The sequence below is a fragment of the Carcharodon carcharias genome, chromosome 2, assembly GCF_017639515.1.
Source record: "Carcharodon carcharias isolate sCarCar2 chromosome 2, sCarCar2.pri, whole genome shotgun sequence".
NCBI classification, from domain to species: domain Eukaryota; kingdom Metazoa; phylum Chordata; class Chondrichthyes; order Lamniformes; family Lamnidae; genus Carcharodon; species Carcharodon carcharias.
The window spans coordinates 49952577-49976635 of NC_054468.1; the positions used below are offsets into that span (position 1 = coordinate 49952577).

At 41.0% G+C, this 24059-nt stretch overlaps 1 long non-coding RNA gene across 1 annotated transcript; it reads left to right on the forward strand.

Annotated features, from left to right (window-relative positions):
* The first annotated feature begins 13604 nt into the window (after window positions 1-13604).
* On the forward strand, window positions 13605-15304 carry LOC121275388. The gene is made up of 2 exons (XR_005942405.1): window positions 13605-13693; window positions 14858-15304. It is a non-coding gene; the product is annotated as an uncharacterized LOC121275388 (long non-coding RNA).
* The last annotated feature ends 8755 nt before the right edge of the window (window positions 15305-24059 follow it).

A 24059-nucleotide genomic window follows, 5' to 3' on the forward strand; every position in this document is an offset into this window, starting at 1 on the left:
GTTTGGAGGAACGTTAGTAGTACTCTGTGTTTCTGGTATTTGGCTATCTCCATTTGATTCGCTTTTTGCGCTTCTTCGAATTGCATTTCTCTTTATTAATAACTCACCTGTTTTTTTTGGACACTGTGTTTTTCCTATTCCTTCCAGAGGGAATGTGCATTCTGTTGATTCCTAGAGTGGTCTCAAATTTTCTTTTTCCATGGTGGACGTAAACGTTTTGCAAATGGAACCTTCATTTCCACTTGCTTCATAATTTCATAATTGTTTGCTGCTTTATTTTTCAAATCCTTTTGCGATCTTATGTATCCTTTCATTCAGCTCAGTTTTTTCTTCTTCTGGTGCCTTGTGCTTCAGTATCGGATTTACATTTTCCAATCTCATTTCTGTCTTTTCTTTTTCTGTCTGCAACAGAACTTTGTTCTTGTCCTTCATTTTGGATTCACTGTTGGTCAAGTCTGACTCCAGTGAAGCCTTAACTTGTTTCAGTTCTGTAATTGTGCTACTCGTGGCTTCATAATCTGCTCGCAGCTTGGAAATTTCAATGGCCTTTCCTTTCAATGCCTCCTCTTTTCCACTAAACTTCTTCTTCAGCTCTTCAGTCTGTTTCTTATAGCTTTTGGCTTCCTCCTGGAATATTGAACATTGCTGAGTCCTCTCTGCCAACTGGTTCTTCAGCTTGTTCAGAGCGATGTTGCATTTATTTTGCTTCTCTTCATGATTTTCCAGAAATATAAACTGTGTTCTGAGAGATTCTTGTAACATGTGAAGGTTTTTCAAATGGTTTTCTTTTTCTCTGTGAAGTTTGCTTGCTTCATCTGAGCTTCCCTGTAATTCAACAGAGTGTCCCCCAGTTTCTTCTGCTGTGCTTCCATTCTACTGTTTAAGAAAGTCTTCATTTCTTCATGTTGCTGAATGGTTATGCATTGCTTTCACCTTTGATCTTGAAGTACAATTGATTGTTCTTTCAACTGTTCATTTTCTTGTTGACATCTTGCCAACTCACCCTGGGGTTCAGTGCATTGTTTCATTGCTACTGATAATTCCATCATAGCTTTTCCTGAAGTCATATTCAACATCCTCTGTAGCTCCTCATGTCTTTCTATGGCTACATGTTGATTCTTCAAGGAGCCTTTCAGTTTATCATGCATTTTCAAAGCTATAAACACAGTTTGAATCTTACGTTTTAAATCTTCCATTTCAGCTCTGGTGTGAACATTTTGCTGTAGAACAGCTTCATTTACTTTTGCATGTTTTGCTTCTTTTGAGTTACCTCAGATAACTTTGCTTCATTCACAGCCATCTGTTCACTCTGCACTGCTATTTGTCTCCCTCTCTCTGGGGTCTTTTGTTGCCCTCCCTCTGGGCTCTTTTGTTGCCCTCCCTCTGGGGTCTTTTGTTGCCCTCTCTCTAGGGTCTTTTGTTGCCCTTAGCACTTTATTGGGAGTTGCCCTCTCTCTGGGGTCTCTTGTTGTTGCCCTTATCGCTTTATTGGGAGTTGTCCTCTCTCTGGGGTCTCTTGTTGCCCTCGGCGGTTTAGTGGGGATGTGCTGAAATTTCTTTTAGGGTCTGCACTCTCCACAAATTGGAGTTTAAAATATCTGTCAAAGCCTTTTCATATCTCACCAAGTTGTTGAGTATTGATTTATACGTTAACTGTGGAGTACTTCACCAGCAAATGAACCAAAGGTTAAAAAAACTTATCAATGTGTACTTCTTCTGATGCCTTCTTTAATCTTGTAGTTCTTCTGTAAACTAAAAATTGTCTTCTCCAAGACTCCCACTCTTGGGTCCGGTTTAGCCCTTTCCATAGCACAAATGCATCTAGCTCTTTGAATTTGCTGTCCCATGGCTATATTTTTTTCTCCTGTAGTTACTGCCTTAAATATTGTTATCCCTTTAGGACAATCAGTATGATAATCGATTTTTCACTCAGGCTGTCTATAGCTGTCAGCTTTCTGTGCTGTGTGTTTCCCATGCTTTTTCATGTTATGACGGGTTCTCTGGTGATTGTGGCTGCTTTTGTTTCAAGATAGGAGTATTGCTTCTCTTTTCCTTTTTTTTCTGCAGGTCCTCTTCTATGGAGTTTTGGCAGGCTCGTGGTCTGATCACAGCCTGTTTTTTTTTAACTTAAAGCAACAGCACTTTTCTCCTCTGCACTGCCTGACCTTTGTTTTTTCTTTCAGGTAACTTTTTCTTCTCAGCAACTTCTGCTTTACTCTATAGTTTTTCTTCTTAAACTTTTGACCCTGCCAGCCGAGTTTCACAGGTTCCTTTTTAAACCTTTGTTTTTTACTTGCAGCCTCTTTTCCAGGTGCCGTCTGGATGCTGAGCTCTTGGGACCGCCACCTATTCCAAAAGAATGTAAGTACAGCTACATTTTTTGTATCTTTGCTCACCATCTCATGAACTGTGTCACTTAGGTTCTTGAAATTTTCTGAAATGGAGTTCCACCGACTCTGGCCGACTCCTCACTTCTAAGTCTGTAGTGAAGCTTCATTAGCTTTTTCTTAAAGTTTGCTTCTTAGGTATTCATCTCTCTAGTTAGGCTCCAGTTGCTGGTAGTTTTACATACCTTGGGATGCTGTTCTGGGTTCATGCATTTAGTTGCCACCTTTCATGTCACTGTGGAGCACCATGTCAGATTATGGTATGATCTCTGATGTGATATCTTTTAGGAACAACCACTGCTGCCAACCATGTTGTGCTATGTTGATGGTGCTGATATCCCACCGCTGCCACCATGGTGTACAGTGGGTTCTTTAGATGTCTCAATGATGAGATCTTGAGATTTGTATATTTAAATATGAACCCTTTATTGTTAACCTTTAACTATTTATAGATCCAAGATTATTGTCATGCATGGTGCTGTTACCTCCATGCAGGTTGGTTCCAGAGTGTTATTTCTAGTTGGTTCTCTCAGTTTATTATCATGTGACTTTATGCATCATACCGTGGGTGGTGCTATTCTCCAGCCCCACATTAACCCTTGCTCTGCCGAGCACCTTTACATTATTATGGCATATGCAAGCACATCATACAACAATACTTACCCTCTCCATTTAGTTCCTCATTTTTAGGATTTTGGAACAAGGACTATTTTATTCACAACAAAATACAATACCCATTTTCACCTAGATAATTTCCTTTAGCTTTATCTTTTACTATAGCATAGACCCATTTTAAACAAACAAGCATGTACAGAGAAGCTCCCTTTAAAATGCAACAGAGCAGATTTTCATGTTCCTTCTTCTGAAGCTACTGGAACACCTGGACACAGCCACAAAAATTGAAATTGGGTTGGGAAATTCGCTGGCTCCCTTATGAGTAAATGATCCTCTTCACTCGATTTTTCTTGGAGCTCTGGATGGGTTGATTCATTATGCCCAAGTTAGGAACACAAAATCTGCACCAATCTTTTAATAATTCAATGCGAATACTAAATATATAGATCATTTTTTTATCTAACCTCAAATTCTGAGTGCAATTTAAATTTGTGCATCTGTTTTCCATTATCGGCAAGATTCGGCTTTAGGTTTTCTGCACATGTGCGGACAAGTGCACATGTGCAGACGGGTGTTAGTGGCCATCTTGCATTGGAAGGAGACACAGAGCCTTTTTAATGCTTTTTGCAGGTAAGCCAAGATGGCCATTGTTAGCATGTTACCTGTACAAGAATGCCAACTCACTTTCCATATATAAGGCATCAGCCTTTCTCCCACCTGTGGTTCTTTGCTTCTGTTCTGACCAAGGAACATTTACGTTCTCACAATGAGGGGTCAACCAAAACTTAATTATTCTCTGGGACAAGACCACAGTGAGTCATAATTAAGTTAAGGATTGTGCTTTGTTCTCTCGTTAGAGGAGCCCCAGTCTGAAATTCACAATTCTGTTTGGTAGCTTGGAGCCATTTTGAAACAGTTTTTAAACTCAATCCAAGGCTTTTTTTTTAAATGTAACCTTTAAAACAGTTTTCTAAAACCTTGTAATATTATAACTGTGCAATGTAACGCCACAAAAGTCTCCTGCTGGTACTTTTAAGTTGACCACACACTAAACAGGGTTTAGAAACACACACATCTACATTTTCAAAAATAAACCACACTGATTACAGATGGAGGGGAAGGAATAGGGCATTTCAGTTTATCTCTCACCCACTATCCCTAACAGCATTAAAAAATTTAAATAGAAGCATAAGGATGGCATCAAAGGCAAGAGGTTATATCTTAGATTTAAAAAGTCGGAAAGAAATTGTCTTTGAATAATTTGTCATGGTCTAATGATGGGACAGGCTCTTCAGTCAGCACTTTGACCTCTCAACCCCAAATCACACTCCTGGATCAAGGTTATTAAGTACATTGGGTAGGCTTCCTGCACAATAACTACCCCCGCAAGGGTGCAGCTTTCTGTCAGTGATGGAGAGAAACAATTGCTACAGCATTTGAAACACCCTGCAGAAGAGGAATTAAATTGTATTTTAAGCCTTAGTCCAAATCCAAGATCTACAAAGGTAGGTGTTTAAGATCTGCATGGAGGGAAAGGATGTTACTACGATGCCTCTCCCTGCATCCAGCAATTTAAGGGGCTTACTGCAAGGACCAAGGAATACCACGACCCTTCACCTGTCAGTCTGCAGGTTTTCTGGTGTTGATAAGGAGCAAAATCTAGGTTGCTAAACACAACCTCCCTGTCAGTATTTATGAGGAGCAGGCAGGGAAAGGACAGCCTCTAGCTGTCTTGTCATTTGCACACAAGAGAAATAGAGTTTGTGGCAGGAACATTACCTTATTGTCAGATTTTCCATTGGTTTCCATCACTATTCCGATATTGGGTGTGATTGCAGAGGAAAATCCAGCCCCAGAATGAAACATTCCATGTCCATATGCAGCAAGACCTGGACAACATTCAGGCTTAGGCTGGTAAGTTACAAGTAATATCTGTGCCATACAAGTGCCACACAATGATCATCTCCAGTAAGGGAGAAGCTAACCCTCCTTTGACATTCAACAGCATTACCATGCTGAATCTCCCATTGACCAGAAACTGAACTAGACCAGCCATATAAATATTGTGCCTACAAGAGCAGGTCAGAGATTGGGAATTCCATGGCAAATAACTCACCTCTTAACTCCCCAAAGCTTGGCTACAAAGGCACAAGTCAGGAGTGTGAGGGAATATTCCCCACTTGCCTGGATGAGCAGCTCCAATAAAACTCAAGAAGCTTAACACCATCTAAGACAGAGCAGCCCTCTTAATCTGCACCCCATCCACACCTTAAACATTCACTCCATCCAGTGGCAACAGTGTGTACCACCCACAGATTCACTGTAGCAACTCATCAAGCGTCCTTTGACAGCACTTTCCAAATTCATGACTTTTAAAAGGACAAAGGCAGCAGAGGAATGGGAACATCACCACCTGCAAGTTCTCTTCCAAACCACACCATCCTGTCTTAGAAATATATCACTGTTCCTTCATGGCCGCTGGATCAAAAACCTGGAACTCCCCAACAGTGCTGTGAGTGTACTTATACTAAATGGCCTGCAACATTTCAAGAAAGGGCAATTAGGGATGAATGACAAATGCTGGCCTTGTCAGCGATGCTCACATCCCATGAAAGTATAAAAAAAATTAGTTTTGTTCTTCCATTAGCAATGAAGTCATCCAAGATCCAATGATTCACCCAATGCACTGTGACAGAACTAGAAGATGTGAGCACTGAGTGTCATCTGAAGGAAACTGAAGAATGGTCAGCTGAAAGGTAGACAGAGTTGGATGACAAATGGAAATCATTGATATAAAGAAGAAACTGATTGAGAAATCAGTATGTCAATGGAAAATTAATTATACAATAAGCTATCAGCAGAGGTAAACAATAGAGTTAGAAGTAATTTAAGAGAAAACTAGACTAATTTTGGTATGAATCTATTTATTGTAATTATTTTTGAGATTTTCGGTATCAGAGGCTTTGGAGATGTCCAAAACATCGTTAGATGATTTACCAGGTTGTTTAGAGCACAGTTCCAGAGGAATACAGGGAGACTCAATATGCATTCACATATATAGGTAGAATATATAAGAATCATATTAAAATGTTACGGACAACAGCTGATTCTTGTAATAATTGGTTGGCAGTCATTTTATTTCCCAAAAGATTATTTACAAAACTATGATCTCTAAATATTGCCACAAAAGTTATATTCGGTGTATTAAGTGGAAAAATTATAATTTCTCTGGTGTATCCTGAATGCCTGTCTCAGAACTATTCTAGTTCTTGAATAGGTAATGACGCCATTGATTTTCTTGAATGTTGTACCATTAAAAGGTTATCGGGCACACAGTATTAAAACAAGTTGATAGCATAATTCAGTTACATCAGCAGATCAAAAGGATTGTATTTTCTAACAGGCATGCAAGGATATGATATTAGGAGGTCACTATGGTGTAAATGGAATTAGAACTATAATGTTGGATTGATGTGGGCTTTGCACTACTTTCATGCCACATCATCCTGGTATAGATGTTTGGGCAGTGTGAAAGCAATATTAATATGGAAGTACTTTCAATAGGAAAAGCAATATTTCATCATGGAAGTTCATGATCATGAAATTTTTTCTTTGACTTTGTTTACCTATCAAGAGAGCTATCCTGTATTGTAAACAAGGTTCTTCTTATTTCATTACATTAACTAACCTATTACCGAATCTATAATGCAAGTTATGTTTTAGTAAATGAATGATTGTTGATGTGCTGTTGGATAAGCAATTGCTTCTAATATTGCTTTGAATTGAATCATAGAACCAAAGGTGATGTGAAGAAAAAACTTTTTATGCATTGAATCATTAGGATCTCGAATGCACTGCCTGAGAGGATGGTAGAGGCCGATTTTTTACAATCTCCATAGAGATTGGTCATTTTTAATAAAAGTAATTCAAACTTCCCATTAATAGCTGAAAGAATAAAACAGCAAAATTTTAAGCCTTTTACTGTAACACAAGACTAAAAATGCTTTGACTAAGTACTTCTTTTGTATGCAACATACATTTTAAGCCACAGAAAAGAACTTTTCCCTTTCTACCTTTAGAAGAACCAGAACAACACACTTCAGATATATAATTTACAGTGTCCATTAAGTAGACATTCGATTCTTCCTGAACAAGTCCCAGGGAGTTCTTAGCTCATGAGGGAGCTTTCTCAGCCTTTGAACTTTTAATCTCAGATCTGTCTTCACTGTTACATTTTTTTCCACAGGAGATTCTTCCTCTTGCACAAGCTAGGTGAATATTCTAGTCTCATTTTAATGCTTCATGAATTCAGTCTTTTCAATCAGAGTGCAAGCTCCCAACTACATTCCTGTGTGGTGAACCACAGCATCTTGCTGCCTTTAACTGCTCTCCCTCTCCCAGATCCTAGCAGCTTAACCTTGTATGTGAGTTTACAGGGATCTTAGACCCTTCCCCTCTCCATGGCAACATGAATCTCATGGGCTTTGTATCCAGGTAGAAATGTTGATTAGCTATTCTTGAGACCACAACTCTCTTTTATGTTGGAACTAAATGGACAGTTTAAAACACAGCTGTTTACAACCCAACGCTCTCAACAATTTTCTGGGACTCTGGAGACCCACAATCTATCCATTGTTAGACTACAGGCTACTGCCATTGTTTCCAATATAAACACCTTGCAACCTCTTCTGAGTAAAACAATCTGGGCCCCTTCAATCTCTAATAATCAAGCCACCCAGGCCCGCTGCCAGGCAAATTTCAGAACAGGTCACATGAGTCCCTTAATTTTGCCTTAGATTAAAGACCCCTAGCAGGAATATAACAGCCCCAAAACATAATTTTATAAACCCCAGAATTGTAACAGATTTAATTGTGGCTTTCAAAAGGAATTGGATAATTATCTGAAGAGAGAAAATTTGTCAGGGAAAAGGCAGAAGAATGACACTAGTTAACTTGCTCTTGCAGAGAGCTGACATGGACACAATGGCCTCTTTCTGTGCTATAACCATTGTACAAGTTTTGTGATCCAAAGGAGCAGGAAGTAACAAAAGGACATAAATAGACCGATTGGGCAAAATTTCAGCAAATAAAGTTCAGCCTGGGGAAGTGTGAGGTTATCCTCTTTGAGCAAGTCAAATTGGATTATTTTCTTAATTTTGAGCAATTAGAGCTATGATGGATCAAAGGGATTAAGATACCTGTACACAAATCACTAAAAGCTAGCACACAGGTATGAAAAGTAATCAGAAAGGTTATTGGAGTGCTGGTCCTTATCTCAAGGGGATTAATTTCAAAAATGAGGCAATGATGCTTTAGTTTCACAGAGTTAAATAAATTTTCAACATTGAGATTGATAGATTTTTGTTAAGTAGCAGTTTCTAGGGATTTGGAATTCATGTCCCTATGTTCCTCAAGTAAATTATATCTGCCCAGAGCCCAACATTAATATTCATGTCAACTAACTTTAAAGGCTCACCAGCTACTATAGGAATCCAATGATTTCAAAAGGACTATCCATTGACTGGCTTACATAACTTATCACCCTGCCCTAAATGGTCTCCTACCTATTTCATTATATCTACAAAGCACGTTCTCACTGTTTGCAGCATGGGAGCTGGAAGGCTGCTGTGGCTCAGTCAAGCTCATGAAATGCTTGTGATCAGCAATCTCTACAAACTCAGACCTGAGGCCCCATCTGCCAGGGCAGTCTAGCCCAGTTAACTTCCTTTCACCAGGACCGTTTCAGGGATTTGTGAGCATCCAAAAGTCCCCCCATTGTTAATTGTATCAATTGAGGTTACGTACATATAGGTGGAGGGAATTGATTAGATGGTTACTTGAGTACATATAAAGAGACACTTACTGCCATAGCAGTGGAGTCAGGTATATACCTGTAATGTGAATAAATTTATTCCAAGTAAAGACTGGTTCTGATTTCTTCCTTCACCAACTGGTTATCAGGAGTATAACAGCCATCAGCAGATGGTAACATGTTCCATTCTTCCTGTACACAGCTCCTACTTTAAGGCTATGCATGAAAGATGTGAAAAGGAATCTTAGCAGTCATAATCACATAACTATATCTTCCCTGCACTAAAGCCAGGTCACGGGAATGATGCTGATAGCATGGGAAATGGTGGGGCAGTGGTAACTTGACTAATAATCCAGAGGCTCAGGCTAGTGCTCTAGAGACATGTGTTCAAATTCCATCACAGCAATTGGTGGAATTTAAATACAATTTAGCAGCCCTCTAGTCCCTGCAGTGGGGGATGGGAGGGGTGTTGGAGTGTCAGTCGAGACACAGGGTTGGGGGAGCCCCCGCAGGGGTCAAGGGTCAAACCTTTTGGGGGCACAGGAGGGCCTGATGTTAAATGGAGGCTGCTAAAGGTGGCACACCACCCCCCCCCCCCCCCCGCCCCCGTCCAAGGTCTCAACAGGGTTAATCTTTGGGCTCCCACCTTGCCGCTAAACTGCTTCTGCCAGCCTGAAAATTGAGGCTGGGTGGAAAACAGCCCTTAAGTGGTCAATAATTGGCCCACAAGGGCGAGCGGGCCTCTCTTTACCCAGCATAAAATTGCAGAGAGGTTGGGGCGGCAGGAAACCATTGGGAAGGCCATCTGACAAATTTTACACTCAGGCCCACCTACAAACCCGCCAGTGGGATAACATAAAATTCTGCCCCTAGTCTCAGTAATGGTGACCATGAAACTATAATCGACTGTCATAAAAGCCCATCTAGTTCACGAATGGCGTTTTCGGAAGGAAATCTGCTATCCTTACCTGGCCTGACCTATTTGTGAATCTAGATCCATAGTAACAAAGTTGACTTTTAAGAGGCCTAACAAGTAAAAAGGAAAAGGTTAGCAAAGACAAATGTGGGTCCACAATAAGCAGAGGCAGGAGAATTTATAATGGGAATAAGGAAATAGCAGAGAAACTAAACAAATACTTTGTGCTTGTCTTCCCAGAAAAAGATACAAAATCTTCCCAGAAATACTAGGGAACCAAGGGACTAGTGAAAATAAAGAACTGAAAGAAGTTAGTATTAGTAAAAAAAAGTAGTACTGGAAAAGATAATGAGACTGTAAGTTGAGAAATCCCCTAGACCTGATGATCTGCATCCCAGAATGTTGAAAGAGGTGGCTGTAGAGACAGTGGATTTTTTGGTGGTCATCTTCCAAGATTCTATAAACTCTGGAGTTTCTGCGGATTGGAAGGTAGAAAATGCAACCCCACTGCTTAAGAAAGGAGGGAGAGAGAAAAAGCAGAACTACAGGTCTGAAACAAAAAATAAAAAATACCTGGAAAAACTCAGCAGGTCTGGCAGCATCGGCGGAGAAGAGCACAGTTGATGTTTCGAGTCCTCATGACTCTTCAACAGAACTAAGTAAAAATAGGAGAGGGGTGAAATATAAGCTGGTTTAAGGGGGGCGGCAGTGGCGGCGGGGCAGTGTGGTTGTTGGGACAAGCAAGCAGTGATAGGAGGAGATAACCAAAAGATGTCACAGACAAAAGAACATAGAGGTGTTGAAGGTGGTGATATTATCTAATGTGCTAATTAAGAATAGAGAGCAGGACAGCCAAGGTACAGATAGCTCTTGTGGGGGTGGGGTGAAAAAAGACTAAAAGGGCACAAAAGGTATAGATAAATGATCAGTGGAATACATTAAAAATAATGGAAATAGGTGGGAAAAGAAAAATCTTTATAAATTATTGGAAAAAACAACAAGGAGGGAGAAGAAACAGAAAGGGGGTGGGGATGGAGGAGGGAGTTTAAGATCTAAAATTGTTGAACTCAACATTCAGTCCGGAAGGCTGTAAAGTGCCTAGTCGGAAGATGAGGTGCTGTTCCTCCAGTTTGCACTGAGCTTCACTGGAACAATGCAGCAAGCCAAGGACAGACATGTGGGCAAGAGAGAAGGGTGGAGTGTTAAATGGCAAGTGACAGGGAGGTCTGGGTGATGCTTGCGGACACACCAAAGGTGTTTGGTCTCTCCAATGAGGTCTGATATCTGTGGTACAGAAAGTACTAGATTCTATTCTAAAAGATGTGATAACTGGACACAGAAAATAATGGTAGGGTTGGGCAGAGTTAACATGGATTTATGAAAGGGAAATCCTGTTTGATAAACCTGTTTTTTGAGGATGTAACAAGCAAAATGAATAAGGGGGAACCAGTGGTGTATTTTGATTTCAGAAGGCTTCAATAAGGTCCCACCCAAGAGGTTAGTAAGCAAAATTAGAGTACATGGGATTGGGTAATATATTGGGCATGGATTGAGAACGGTTAACAGACAGAAAACAGAGTAGGAATAAAAGGGTAATTCTCAGGTTGGCAGACTATAATAACCGGGGTACTGCTAGAATCAGTGCTTGAGCCCCAGCTATTCACAATCTATATCAATGATTCATATGTGAGAACCAAATATAATATTTCCAAGTTTGCCAATGACACAAAATTAAGTGGGAATGTGAGTTCAGAGAAGGATGCAAAGAGGCTTCAAGGGGACTTAGGCAGGCTAAGTGAGTGCACAAGAACATGGCAGATGGAATATGGTGTGGAAAAATGTGTAAGTGTGAATAAACAAAAATGCAGGATACCTCTTAAATGGTGAGAGATTGGAAAGTGTTGATGCTCAAAGGGACCTGGACATCTTTGTTCATAAGTCACTAAAAGCTAACATGCGTTGCAGCAAGCAGTTAGGGAGGCAAAGATATGTTGGCCTTTATTGCAAGAGGATTTGGGTACTGTAGTAAGGAAGTCTTGCTGCAATTGTATGCAGCCTTGGTGAGACCTGGAGATTGTATACAGTTTTGGCCTCCTCACCTAAGGAAGGATATCCTTGCCATAGATGGAGTGCAACGAAGGTTCACCAGACTAATTCCTGGGATGGCAGGATTGTCCTATGAGGAGGGATTGAGGAGACTAGGCCTATATTTCCTAGAGTTTAGAAGAATGAGAGGTGATCAAAATCCTTACAGCGCTTGACAGGGTAGATACAGGGAGGAAAGTGTTCCCCTGGCAGGGTTATATAGAGCCAGAGGACACAGTCTCAGAATAAGTGATAGAACTTTTAGGACTGAGATGAGAAGGAATTTCTTCACTCAGTGGGTGGTCAATGTTTGGAAGAGAACTGTGGAGGCTCAGTCATTGAGTATATTCAAGACAGAAATCGATAGATTTCTAGATTTTAAAAATATGAAGGGATATGGGGATATTGTGGGGAAATAGTGTTGAGGTAGATGATCAGCCATGATCTAGTTGAATGGCGAAGCAAGCTTTAGGGGCCGAATGGCCTACTTCTGCTCCTATTTCCTATGTTCCTAAGCCACTCAGTTCAAGGGTAATTAGAGATGGGCAACAAATGCGGACCTTGCCAGTGATGCCCACATTCCATGAAAGAATAAAAAAAAGCATGTTGACTGATACATCTCAGCACTCATCACCCATTGCAAGGCTTCCTTCCTGTTGCTCACATGTTCAACCTCCACTCAAAGTCATTTTTGCCTGCTGCTCCTTGGTTGCTAAACACCACAATATTATGAAAAGGTTTAATAGAGATGTTTCCACTTGTTGGGAGACTAAAATCACAGGACATAGATATAAGATAATAATAAATCCAACAAGAAATTCAGAAGGAACTTCTGGAACCAGAGAATGGTTTGAATGTGGATCTTACTTCCACAAGTATTTGCGGCAAGTAGGATAGATGTATTTAAGGAAACACCAGAGGACAAATGGAATAGTAGGCCATCCTCATACAGCAAATGAAGAAGGATGACAGAAAGTACACATGAAGCACAAATACCAGCATTGAGCTGTTGGGCTAAATGCTGTTTCCGTGTTACTTATTTTATGTAATCATCAGGTATATTGAAGGAGGACACTTGTCTTTCAAGCAGTAAAGAGGGAACTTCTGTATGGACACTGTTGTGAGGTTAAGTGGGCATAATTATGTCAATTAAAAGCATCTTTGGAGTTTAAGCCATAAACTCTCAGATCTATGTCACTAATTTCAAATCATTTCATGATATAAACCCAGAAATAACAGTGATATCGTACAGTCCATTTGTTCCAAAATAGCACATATAAGAACCCATTAATATTTATATATTACAAAGGGTAATATCCACGCGACAGCTCCTAAATCCTGTAACTAAGAATCACTGGTCAATGAAGAATTATTGGTCAATGATGCTCTTTTGTCTTCATCCCTTTAAAGCAGTTGCTGACAAATGTCAACTGCACAGTAAGAACTTGGGAGAATTAACACGCAATGGTCAGCCCTTGAGAGTCCCATGCTGAAAGACACCTAGGAGCCTCCTTTTCCCAATTGTTGGTTCATCTAAGACAGATGCCAATGATGAAGACAAAGTCTTGGCCACAATATGTACCAACACATTTAAAACGACTATAAAGTTGCACTAGAAAAAACTCATTCAAGCTCCCGGTGCAGAGAAGTGACTCTCAAAGGATCCTCTGACTGAATGACATATGGAGGCCAACATTTGTTCATCTGATGACTGTTCCTAAAAAGGACGTGGGGGGAGGGGAAGGTACTGATCGCAGAGTATTCATGCATATGATTTTACACCCAATGTATCTAGTTATTTCATAAATGGGAACATGAAGTCGTGGTTGCTAACTCGGCACTGAAGGCGAAATTAAAAGGGCTTGAAAAAATGCCGTTGTAGGTATATTCCTGCTTGTTCATTGAGCCATATAATTTCAGCGCTTAAAGTTTAACATTTGAAAGGTTTTAGGAGATCAATGGGAATCTGCAATGGACATGTCATTTCAATATTAATACTAGATTGACTGTGCATTTGACTAGCCGCCTTCGTATCTTGCTGCATTAGTGAATTTTTTGACGTTTAAAGAAAGGTTAAATTACTGCTGTGGCTTTCTATAATAGTGTTTACTGTCTGGCTGTAATCTAGATACACAAGAGACATAAGGGTGTAATAACCGGAAGGTTTTACATTATTGATCGTGGGTGGGTGTGATTGCTGAGGAAATTATCAAGTTTATTATAATATGCTGCAACGTTTAAATTATAACTGCCAATTATTTAATCTTGCAGCCTTATAAAAATAATTATTTTAATTGTCACTATAAAGCAACGTAATTTTTAAAACTCTGGCGCTTTCACCTATAACAAACTAAGAAATGGCTGACTTCGAAAACGTATAAAAGAATCAGTTTAACAAATTGCTATGAATCTGCTAACAGCACCAAGTTATTTGGAAAACATATAATCACCGAGCAAAGAAAAAAAACTATTAATATACATATGCGTTACTCTGCAATTTACCGAGATTTTCAAAATGAGGAGCAGCCATTTCAGCTCTCAAAAAAATCAGTTTCAAACTGGACTAACAAAAGCATGTTTTTCATAATTCTCATATAGGATCCTCAGCTCATGTAGAACACGGCTTTAGTTCCTTTTACTTTTGACTGCAGGTTTTTTTAAAAAAACAAAGGGTTGCATTCTTGTGTGGCAAAATGTAATCATATGCTGAGACCTTCTAGAATGTTCTCTCAAAGTGCCAGCTCACACAGGCAGGAAATAAATAGCCAGTGGGCGTTCACGTCTGGCTGCTATTTGCACAGAGGAAGGCTTCTCCAGAACATTTGCATAACCAGCTCTTCAAAGCAGTTTGGGTTCTACCACTGGAAAGGGGCGCAGAAGGGAATTATCACGTTAATCGTTACCCAGTCGCCTTTTTTAAATCAGACGTTACACGCGGAGCGTTTAATGGCCAGAAATGATGAGTGCGCGAAAAAAATGCCCTAATACGCGAGAAAACTGCATTTTTCCTGGTGCTAATGTCCACCATTTATTGTTAACTAGAACAATCACCACATCTGCAGCTGGTAACATTGTTCAAGAGGCTCTCCTTGTTTTATACGCGAACAAAAAGCGTCCTCAATAATCGCCTGCAGTGCAGCTGCTACAGACAGAGAAACCACCCATGAAGATAATCCGCATTATCTAAAGTACCAGCAGAAGCCATTTTGGTCCATACATGGCGCGTCGAAATCTGCAGCTTCGTCTTTAGTCAATGTAATGAAATAAGATAATTTGCTGAGGTTCGATAGTTGGACGTTAACAATAAGGGGCACTGAAGGCTGCTGAGCGCCTTCACTGATTAAAGTGAGATTATATCAAAAGGTATAACAGTGCAATGGTGTGAATTATGTTTTTATGATGTATTGAAGGAATAATGAATACAGTTAGATTGTCTGACGAGGGGTGTTTTAAAGCGATTCTAACGAATAAAATTGGTTCAAACTTAAACCCTTACGGCTGGTTAAGCAAGTTGCAATTTCCTCCATCCATCCATAACGTGTCCTTATTTTATGTTCTCCATTTTCTTGGCCCTATAGCAACGCATTTAGTCTAACCGCGAGAAACAGTACCAGCAATAATTTATCCCTTGCCTTGCCCCGTACACCTAACCAAGTCTCCTTTTGTCTGCGAATTATACTACAACCCTCTAAACAAAATGCAAACATTTGTTAAATAGAAGCTTTATTTCTGAAGAGACTTTGTCGCCCACTGAACTCCTGCAATGTACTTCCCAGGACAAGAATTACTTCAAACCCACCCCGCTACAGCCACAACAAACACACACACAGCAATTGGAAAGAGACGGACAATCACAACTCTTCTCCCATGTAGTGTCCCCACCACTTAAGAACAGTCAAACAATCCATGCATGGATACAAATAATTAATATGACTATCAGTACAATAGAGACATTTCAGCACTCACTGCCATTGGCTGCAATGAGAGTAACATATATTAACTCCTAAATTAACACCACGGCCAAATTACGCCCTGCTTTGTTAGGGCTACAACGAAACAAGGAGAGCATGTCACGCCTTTGCTCTGGGATGTTTCTAGAGCTAGTTAAAGCTGCAGGGTTTTCATAAAGACGCTAGTGTTGGAGATATGATGCAGCTCATGAAGAGGACTCTTCAGCACATGTTGGTTCAATCATTTGTCCTTCACTCCAGTTGGCAGCCTCTGTGCCACAACTGATAGCTGCGAAGTCAGTAGGTGGGCTACCATGGTAACGGATTGCAGGTTTGATGTCATGGATAGTTTCCATAGCAATGAGCCTGGATTTCATGTCACAGCATGAGGTCAATGTTTCCATGGAGATGTGCAGGGTGTGCGCTGATCCGACTCTTTATGCATTGTGTGCATTTTGCGCAGAGGAGGAGGGAGAAGGGCGCATAATTAATATTTATTTTGTAAAACCAGATGCCCTTTTTGTGTGAAATTAGCTTTTTAATGGAAGGAGAACTGAACTGCGTCATTCTTTGCCCTCTGTGTGGAGAGCTCACATTTTAGAGGAGAAATACAGGTTTGCTAAAGAAGAAAAGGTTCGCCAAACACAATCATCGCAGGCACGATGCCTGACTTCCCAGCCACAAACAAAGAAAATCCCCAAGCATTTCCTTCAGCGCAGCGCTGATCCTTCTCACATCTGTTTACTCTTCAAATAATAGTTTGCGTGAAAACATTTCTTATTAGTATTGAGGCTTTATATATGTACATATTATGCACTGAAGCAGCGAGAACTCATCAGAGCGGATGTTTGTAAGATTCTGAAAGTGCGTTGAAAGTTGGCTAGACCTATCTCCTCGCCATCTCCTGTTTTTGATTCTAAATGTAATCTGTGGAATGTAGATAATTTAACCTCGCTGAAAACACCAGGAAAACAAAAAAGTACTGTTCTTTGTTTCGCTAATGGAAACTTCCAGTATGTTTAAAATTGCCTGTATTTGCTGCCACCTGGTGTCTTAGACACTTGCATACATTGCAAGCATACCGACATTAGTTTAATTGCATTTTTGAAAGGGCGGGTTCCTGGGTTTCCACAAAGAATGAATTTACCAAAGGGCATTACAGTCAACTAATTAACTTTTGAAGTGTAGTCACTTTTTCCGAGGCAAAAACAGAAACTTGCACACAGCAACATGATAATTGGAATCAGATCTTTTTCAAATGTATTCATTCAGCATAGCTGGCAAGGCCAGAATTTATTCCCGTTCCTAATTCCTCACCATTGAGAAGGTGATGATGAGACCTTTTTTAACAGTTGCAGTCCATGTGGTGTAGGTACACCACAATGATGCTGATTAGGGAGTTCCAGATTTTTGTCCCAGGGACAATGAAGGAATGGTGATATAGTTTGAAGTCAGGATAGTGTGTAATTTGGAGGGGAACTTGCAGGTAGTAGCATTCCCATGAGCCTGCTGTCCTTGTCCTTCTGTCGTTGACGGAACTTTCCAAACATGGGACCTCTACTGCTTAGGAAGACAGGATATTGATGGTTGGGGGTTCAACTATGAAGCCATTGAATGCTAAGAGGAGGTGGTTATGCTTATTGAAAATTGTCATTGCCTGGCACTTGTGCAGCATTTGTGCAGCGTGAATGTTAAAAACCAGGCCTTAATGTAGCCCAATCTTACATACAGGCACAGACTACTTAATTATCTGAAGAATTGCAAATAGAACTCAAAACTGAAATAATTAGCAAACATTTTCACTTCTGGCCTTAAGATGAAGGATGGTCAATGATGAAGTGGCTGAAAATGGTTGGGTCTAGGGCCCCAGTGAACTCTTGCAGCAATGCCCTGGAGCTGAAATGATTGGCTTCCGATAGCCATAACAATCTTTTGTGCTAAGTATGACTCCAGCCATACTCCTGCAATTTTTTCATCCTCAAATATTTATCCAATTCCCTATTAAAAGTTATTACTAGTTTCCTTCCACCACCCTTTTAGGAAATGCATTCCAGATCACAAACAACTTCATATGTGAATAAAAATTTCCTCATCTCGCCTCTGGTTATTTTATCAATTATCTCAAATCTATATCCTTTGGTTACTCACCCTTGTGTCATTGAAAACAATCTTCCCTTATTTACTCTAATAAAACTATTCATGATTTTGATCACCTCTATTAAAACTTCCCTTAAACTTTTATACTCTTAGGGGGGCAGTCCAGTTTCTCTGGTCTATCCGCATAACTGAAATCCAGCATCTCTGCTAACATTCCTTCGCACCCCCTCTAAGCTCTTGGAATCCTTCCTAAAGTGTGCTGCCATAATCCAGTTAGGACCTAACCAATGATTGATAAAAAAATTAGCAACTTCAATGGGGACAGTTTTTCCAATACTGGGAATTCGATGCAGGTCCTCCTGCCCAATTCTCCTGGCACCCCACCCCCAACATTCAGGTCTACTCCAGCAGACTCTATTAAAATTCACCCTATGTCTCTTTATAATGCTTAATAAGCTATTTAACAGCCTTTTAACTCATCCTGCCACCTTAAAAGATTTGTGTAGTACCATAGGTTCTTGCTGCCCCTGCCCCACTTTGAAATTGTAACAGCTAGTTTATGTCACTTCTCATTCTTCCTACCAAAGTGCATCACATCACACTTCTCTGCACTAAATTGTATCTGCCATGCATCCGCCCGTTTCCCCAGTCTGTCTATGACCTCCTGAACTCTGTTACTATCCTGTTATGTTCCACTTCCAAACACACAGGTTCCTTGATCTTTGCAAAGACTAGACTGATATTCAATTCCTCCCAAGTAAAATATATTCCAAAGAAGAAGAAAGATGGTAAGAGGGGGAAAAAGCATCCATGGCTAAGCAAGGAAGTTAAAGGTAACATAAAGGCAAAAACCAAGGCATAGCAAATTGCAAAGGTCAGTGGCAGGCTGGAAGATTGGGAAACTTAAAGATCAACAAAGGGTTAGTAAAAAAATAATAAAAAGAGCAAAGGTAAATTATGAAAGAAAACTAGCACAAACTGTAAAAACTGATAGCAAAAGCTTCTACAAGTATATAAAAGGAAAGAGAGTAGCTAAAGTGAATGCTGGTCCCTTGGAGGATGAGACAGGGGAGTTATTAGTGGGGAACACAGAAATGGCAGAGACACTTAATCAATATTTTGCCTCAGTTTTCATGGTGGAGGACACTAGTACCACCCCAATAGTAACAGGTAGTGCAGAGGGTATAGAGAAGGAGGAACTGAGAACAATCAGCATCACCAGAGAAAAAGTACTGAGCAAACTATTGTGATTAAAGGGTGACAAGTTCCCAGGACCTGATGGCCTATATCCCAGGGTCTTAAAGGAAGTGGCAGCGGAGTTAGTGGATCCGTTGGCTATAATATTCCAAAATTCCCTGGATCCTGGAAAGGTTCAAGTGGATTGGAAAAATGTTAATATAACATCCTTATTCAAAAAGGGGGGGGAGGCAGAAAGTAGGAAACTATAGACCAATTAGTTTAACGTCTGTGGTTGGGAAATTGTTCGAATCCAATATTAAGGAAGTAGTAATGGGGCATTTGGAAAATCAAAATGCAATCCATTGGAGTCAGCTGATTTTATGAAGAGTAAATCGTGTTTGACTAATTTGCCAGAGCTCTTTGAAGATGTGACAAGCAAAGTGGATAATGGGGATCCTGTAGATGTAACATATCTGGACTTCCAGAAGGCCTTTGATAAGGTGCCGCACAAAAGGCTAATACACAAGATAAGATCACACGGAGTTATGGGTTATATGTTAGCTTTAAGAGGATTGGCTAACCAACAGAAAACAGAGTTGGGATAAATGGGTCTTTTTCTGGATGGCAAGCTGTAACTAGTGGGGTGCCACAAGGTTCAGTTCTTGGACCCCAACTATTTACAATCTATATTAATGACTTGGATTCAGGGAAAGAAGGTACTCTAGCTAAATTTGCAGATGACACCAAAATAGGTGAGAAAGTAAATTGCAATGAAGAAATAAGAAATTTACAAATGGATATGGACAGGTTAGGTGAATGAGCCAAAATTTGGCAGATGGAGTTTAATGTGGATAAGTATGAGGTTATCCATTTTGATCAGAAGAATAAAAAGGCAACTTATTATTTAAATGGAGAGAAACTTCAGAATGCTTCAGTGCAGAGGGATCTGGGTGTCCTTGTGCATGAATTCCTGAAAGCTAGTATGCAGGTACAGCAGGTAATAAGGAAGGAAAATGGAATTTTGGCATTTATTCCTAAAGGAATAGAGTATGAAAATAGGGAAGTGTTGCTGCAACTGTACAAGGCATGGGTGAAACCGCACCTGGAGTACTGTGCACAATTTTGGTCCACTTACTTGAGGAAGGATGTAGTTGCATTGGAGGCAGTTCACTAGGTTGATTCCAGAGATGTGGGGCTTGTCTTATGAGGAGAGATTGAGCAGTTTAGGCCATACTCGCTAGAGCTTAGAAGGATGAGAGGAGATCGAATTGAGGTATGTAAAGGAGATAGACAAAGTAGACGTGGAGCGGATGTTGCCCCTTGTGGGGCATTCTAGAATGAGAGGCCATAGTTTTAGGCTAGGGGTTGGTAGATTTAAATCAGAGATGAGGAGGAATTACCTTTCTCAAAGGGTTGTGAGTCTGTGGAATTCATTACCTCAGAGTGCAGTGGATGTCAGGACGCTGAATAAATTTAAGGAGGAGATAGACAGATTTTGAATTAGTAACGGGTTGAAAGGTTATGGGGAGAGGGCGGGAAATTGGAGTTGAGACCGAAATGAGATCAGCCATGATCATATTGAATGGTGGGGTAGGCTCAAGAGGCTGAATTGCCTACTCCCTGCTCCTAGTCCTTAAGTTCTTAAACAAGACTTGCATATCAATAGTAATGCTGTGTCCATGTGCTCATTCGACATTGCTAGCCTGTTCATCAATATACCATTCAAGGAAGCCACAGATATTTGCACCACATCACTATCTCATGGTGATCTAGACACATTGCCAATGCCTGAATCTGTATTCATTGAACTTATGAACTCAGCAACCCGTGCAGTTGAGTTCAGTTTTAATGACACCATGAGCGGAAACGTCCCAGGTTTGCACGAAGTGTGTGTAGTAATTGTAAGCGAAGCTTTTCATACTGTTATGGGGATCATGTGTCTATATGGGTAAATTAGCCCTAAGCGTGGGTATTCTTAAAGGTGGAGCTTTCTAGGCTTGGTCTTGGTACAAGTGTGTAGCTTCATCAGGAGCTCTGTAAATAAAGTTTACTGTTTCTTACAAGAAATCTGTCTGGTACCCCAAGTTTATTACAATTGGCGACGGGGATAAATAGCTCTGATGCTGCACCTCACCTCGCGAATGTGAGTATTTTGATTTTTACGAGAAGGAAGAAAAGTATACTCAACAACAATGCCACTCTTTGGCAGAATTGACCTGTACAACTCATCCATCGAAAACTGGAGTCAGTACATAGAGCACCTAGGTTTCTACTTTGTGGCGAACAAAATAACAGTGGAGGAGAAACGGAAGGCAATTCTTCTAAGTGTCTGCAGCGGCGAGATGTATGACCTAATTGTAGTCTGACGGCCCCTAATGCACCAAATTCCAGGTCCTTCAATGAGCTTGTAGACCTTGTGAAGGCACATTTTCAGCATAAACCATCAGTGATCATGCAAAGATTCAAGTTCAACTCTAGAATAAGGGCCCCTGGTCAGTTGTACATCTCAAAGTTAAAACAGTCAAGGGAGCACTGTGACTTCGGAGATACTCTAAACAACATGTTGCTAGATCGTTTGGTTTGCGGCATACACAACGATACCATTCAGCACCATTTACCTGCAAAAGTTAATATAGACATGAAGCGCACCATGGAGATAGCAGTAGCAATGGAGGGGAAGTGATAGCTTAGTAGTATTGTCATTTGACGACGATGTGACAATGTGGCACCCTCTGTGAACTATATTTCAGGGCTCCACCAGCTGGTTCATGCACCGGAACCTAATTTTCAACATCCCAATGGTTTGCTCCACCAAGTTGCGAGTTGCTGCATAAGCCTCGTTATACCTTCGCTCTGCTGCAGTCTGAGGCCGCTGCATGGGTGTCATCAACCACGTCCTCTGCGGGTAGCCCTTGTTCCCTAGGAGCCACCCCTGCAGCCTCTGTGGACCCTGGAAGATGTCAGGGATCTGTGACTGGCTGAGAATGCAGGAATCTTGGACACTCCCTGGAAACCGTGCGCAGACTTGCAGGATGCATTTGTGGCGGTTGCACATAGGGCAGTGGCATAGTTGTATTGTTGCTGGGCTAGTATTCCAGGGACCCAGGGTAATGCTCTGGGGACCTGGGTTCGAATCCCACCATGGCAGATGGTGAAATTTGAGTTCAATAAAAATCTGCAATTAAAAGTCTAATGATGACCATAAAACCATTGCCGATTGTCGTAAAAACCCATCTGGTTCACTCATGTCCTTTCGGGAAGGAAATCTGCCAGCCTTACCTACATGTAACTCCAGATCCACAGCAATGTGGTTGACTCTTAAATGCCATCTGAACAAGGGCAATAAATGCTGGCCTAATCAGTGATGCCCACAACCCATAAATGAATTAAAAAAAATACCAATTGCACATTCAGCGAATGGAAGTCCTTGTGGTTGACATAGTTGCCCATGTGTTGTGATGGAGATCTGAGCACCACCTGAGTGCAGTCGATCGCAAGCTGCAGCTGTGGGAAATCTGGGCAAATCCAATCGCTCTTGCATTTTGGTCACGGGCAAAATGCACAAAGTTGTGTGCTCTCGCAAAGATGGCATCCGTGACCTCATGGATGCATTTGTGGGTGGAGGCTTAGTCATAGAGTCATAGAGGTCTACAGCACAGAAAAAGGCCCTTTGGCCCATTGAGTCTGCGCCAGTCAAACAAGTACCTAACTATTCTAATCCCATTTTCCAGCATTAGGCCCATAGCCTTGTATGCCATGGCATCGCAAGTGCACATCCAAATACTTCTTAAATGTTATGAAGGTTTCTGCCTCTACCATCCTTTCAGGCAGTGAGTTCCAGATTTCCACCACCCTCTGGGTGAAAAAATTCTTCCTCACATCTCCTCTAAACCCCCTGCCCCTTACCTTAAATCTATGCTTCCTGTTTATTATTCATCCATCAAGGGGAACGTTCCTTCCTGTCCACCCTATCTATGCTCCTCATAATTTTATATACCTCAAACATGTCCCCCCTCAATCTCCTCTGCTCCAGGGAAAATAATCCCAGTCTATCCAATCTCTCCTCATAACTAAAATTCTCCAGCCCAGGCAACATCCTGGTAAATCTCCTGTGCACCCTCTCTAGTGCAATCACATCCTTCCTATAATGTGGATTCCAGAACTGCACCCAATGCTCTACCTGAGGTCTAACCAGCGTTTTATACAGTTCCAGCATAACCTCCCTGCTCTTATATTCTATGCCTCGGCTAATAAAGGCAAGTATCCCAAATGCCTTCTTAGCCACCTTATCTACCTGTCCCGCTATCTTAAGGGATCGGTGGACATGCACACCAAGGTCCCTCTGATACTCGGTACTTCCTAGGATCCTACCATTATCATGTATTCCCATGCCTTGTTTGTCCTGCCCAAGTGCATCACCTCACACTTATGTGGATTAAATTCCATTTGCCACTGATCAGCCCATCTGACCAGCCCTTCTATATCCTCCTGTAATCCAAGGTTATCCTCCTCATTATTTACCACCCCACCAATTTTCGTGTCATCCACAAACTTACTGATCAACCCTCCTACATTCAAGAGTAAATCGTTTATATATACCACAAACAGCAAGGTACCCAACATCGATCCCTGTGGAACCGCACTGGACACAGGCATCTAGACACAAAATACCCCTTGACCATCACACCCTGCTTCCTGCCACTCAGCCAATTCTGGATTCAATTTGTCAAATTGCCTTGGATGCCATGGGCTCTTACCTTCGTTATCAGTCTCCCATGCGGGACCTTATCGAAAGCCTTGCTGAAGTCCAAGTAGACGATGTCAAATGCATTGCCCTCATCTACACACCTGGTCACCTCTTCAAAAAATTCAATCAAATTGGTCAGACTTAACCTCCCCTGAACGAAACCATGCTGACTGTCCTTGATTAATCCCTATCTCTCCAAATGTAGATTAATTCTATCCCTCAGAATTGCTTCCAATAGTTTCCCCACCACTGAGGTTAGACTGACTGGCCT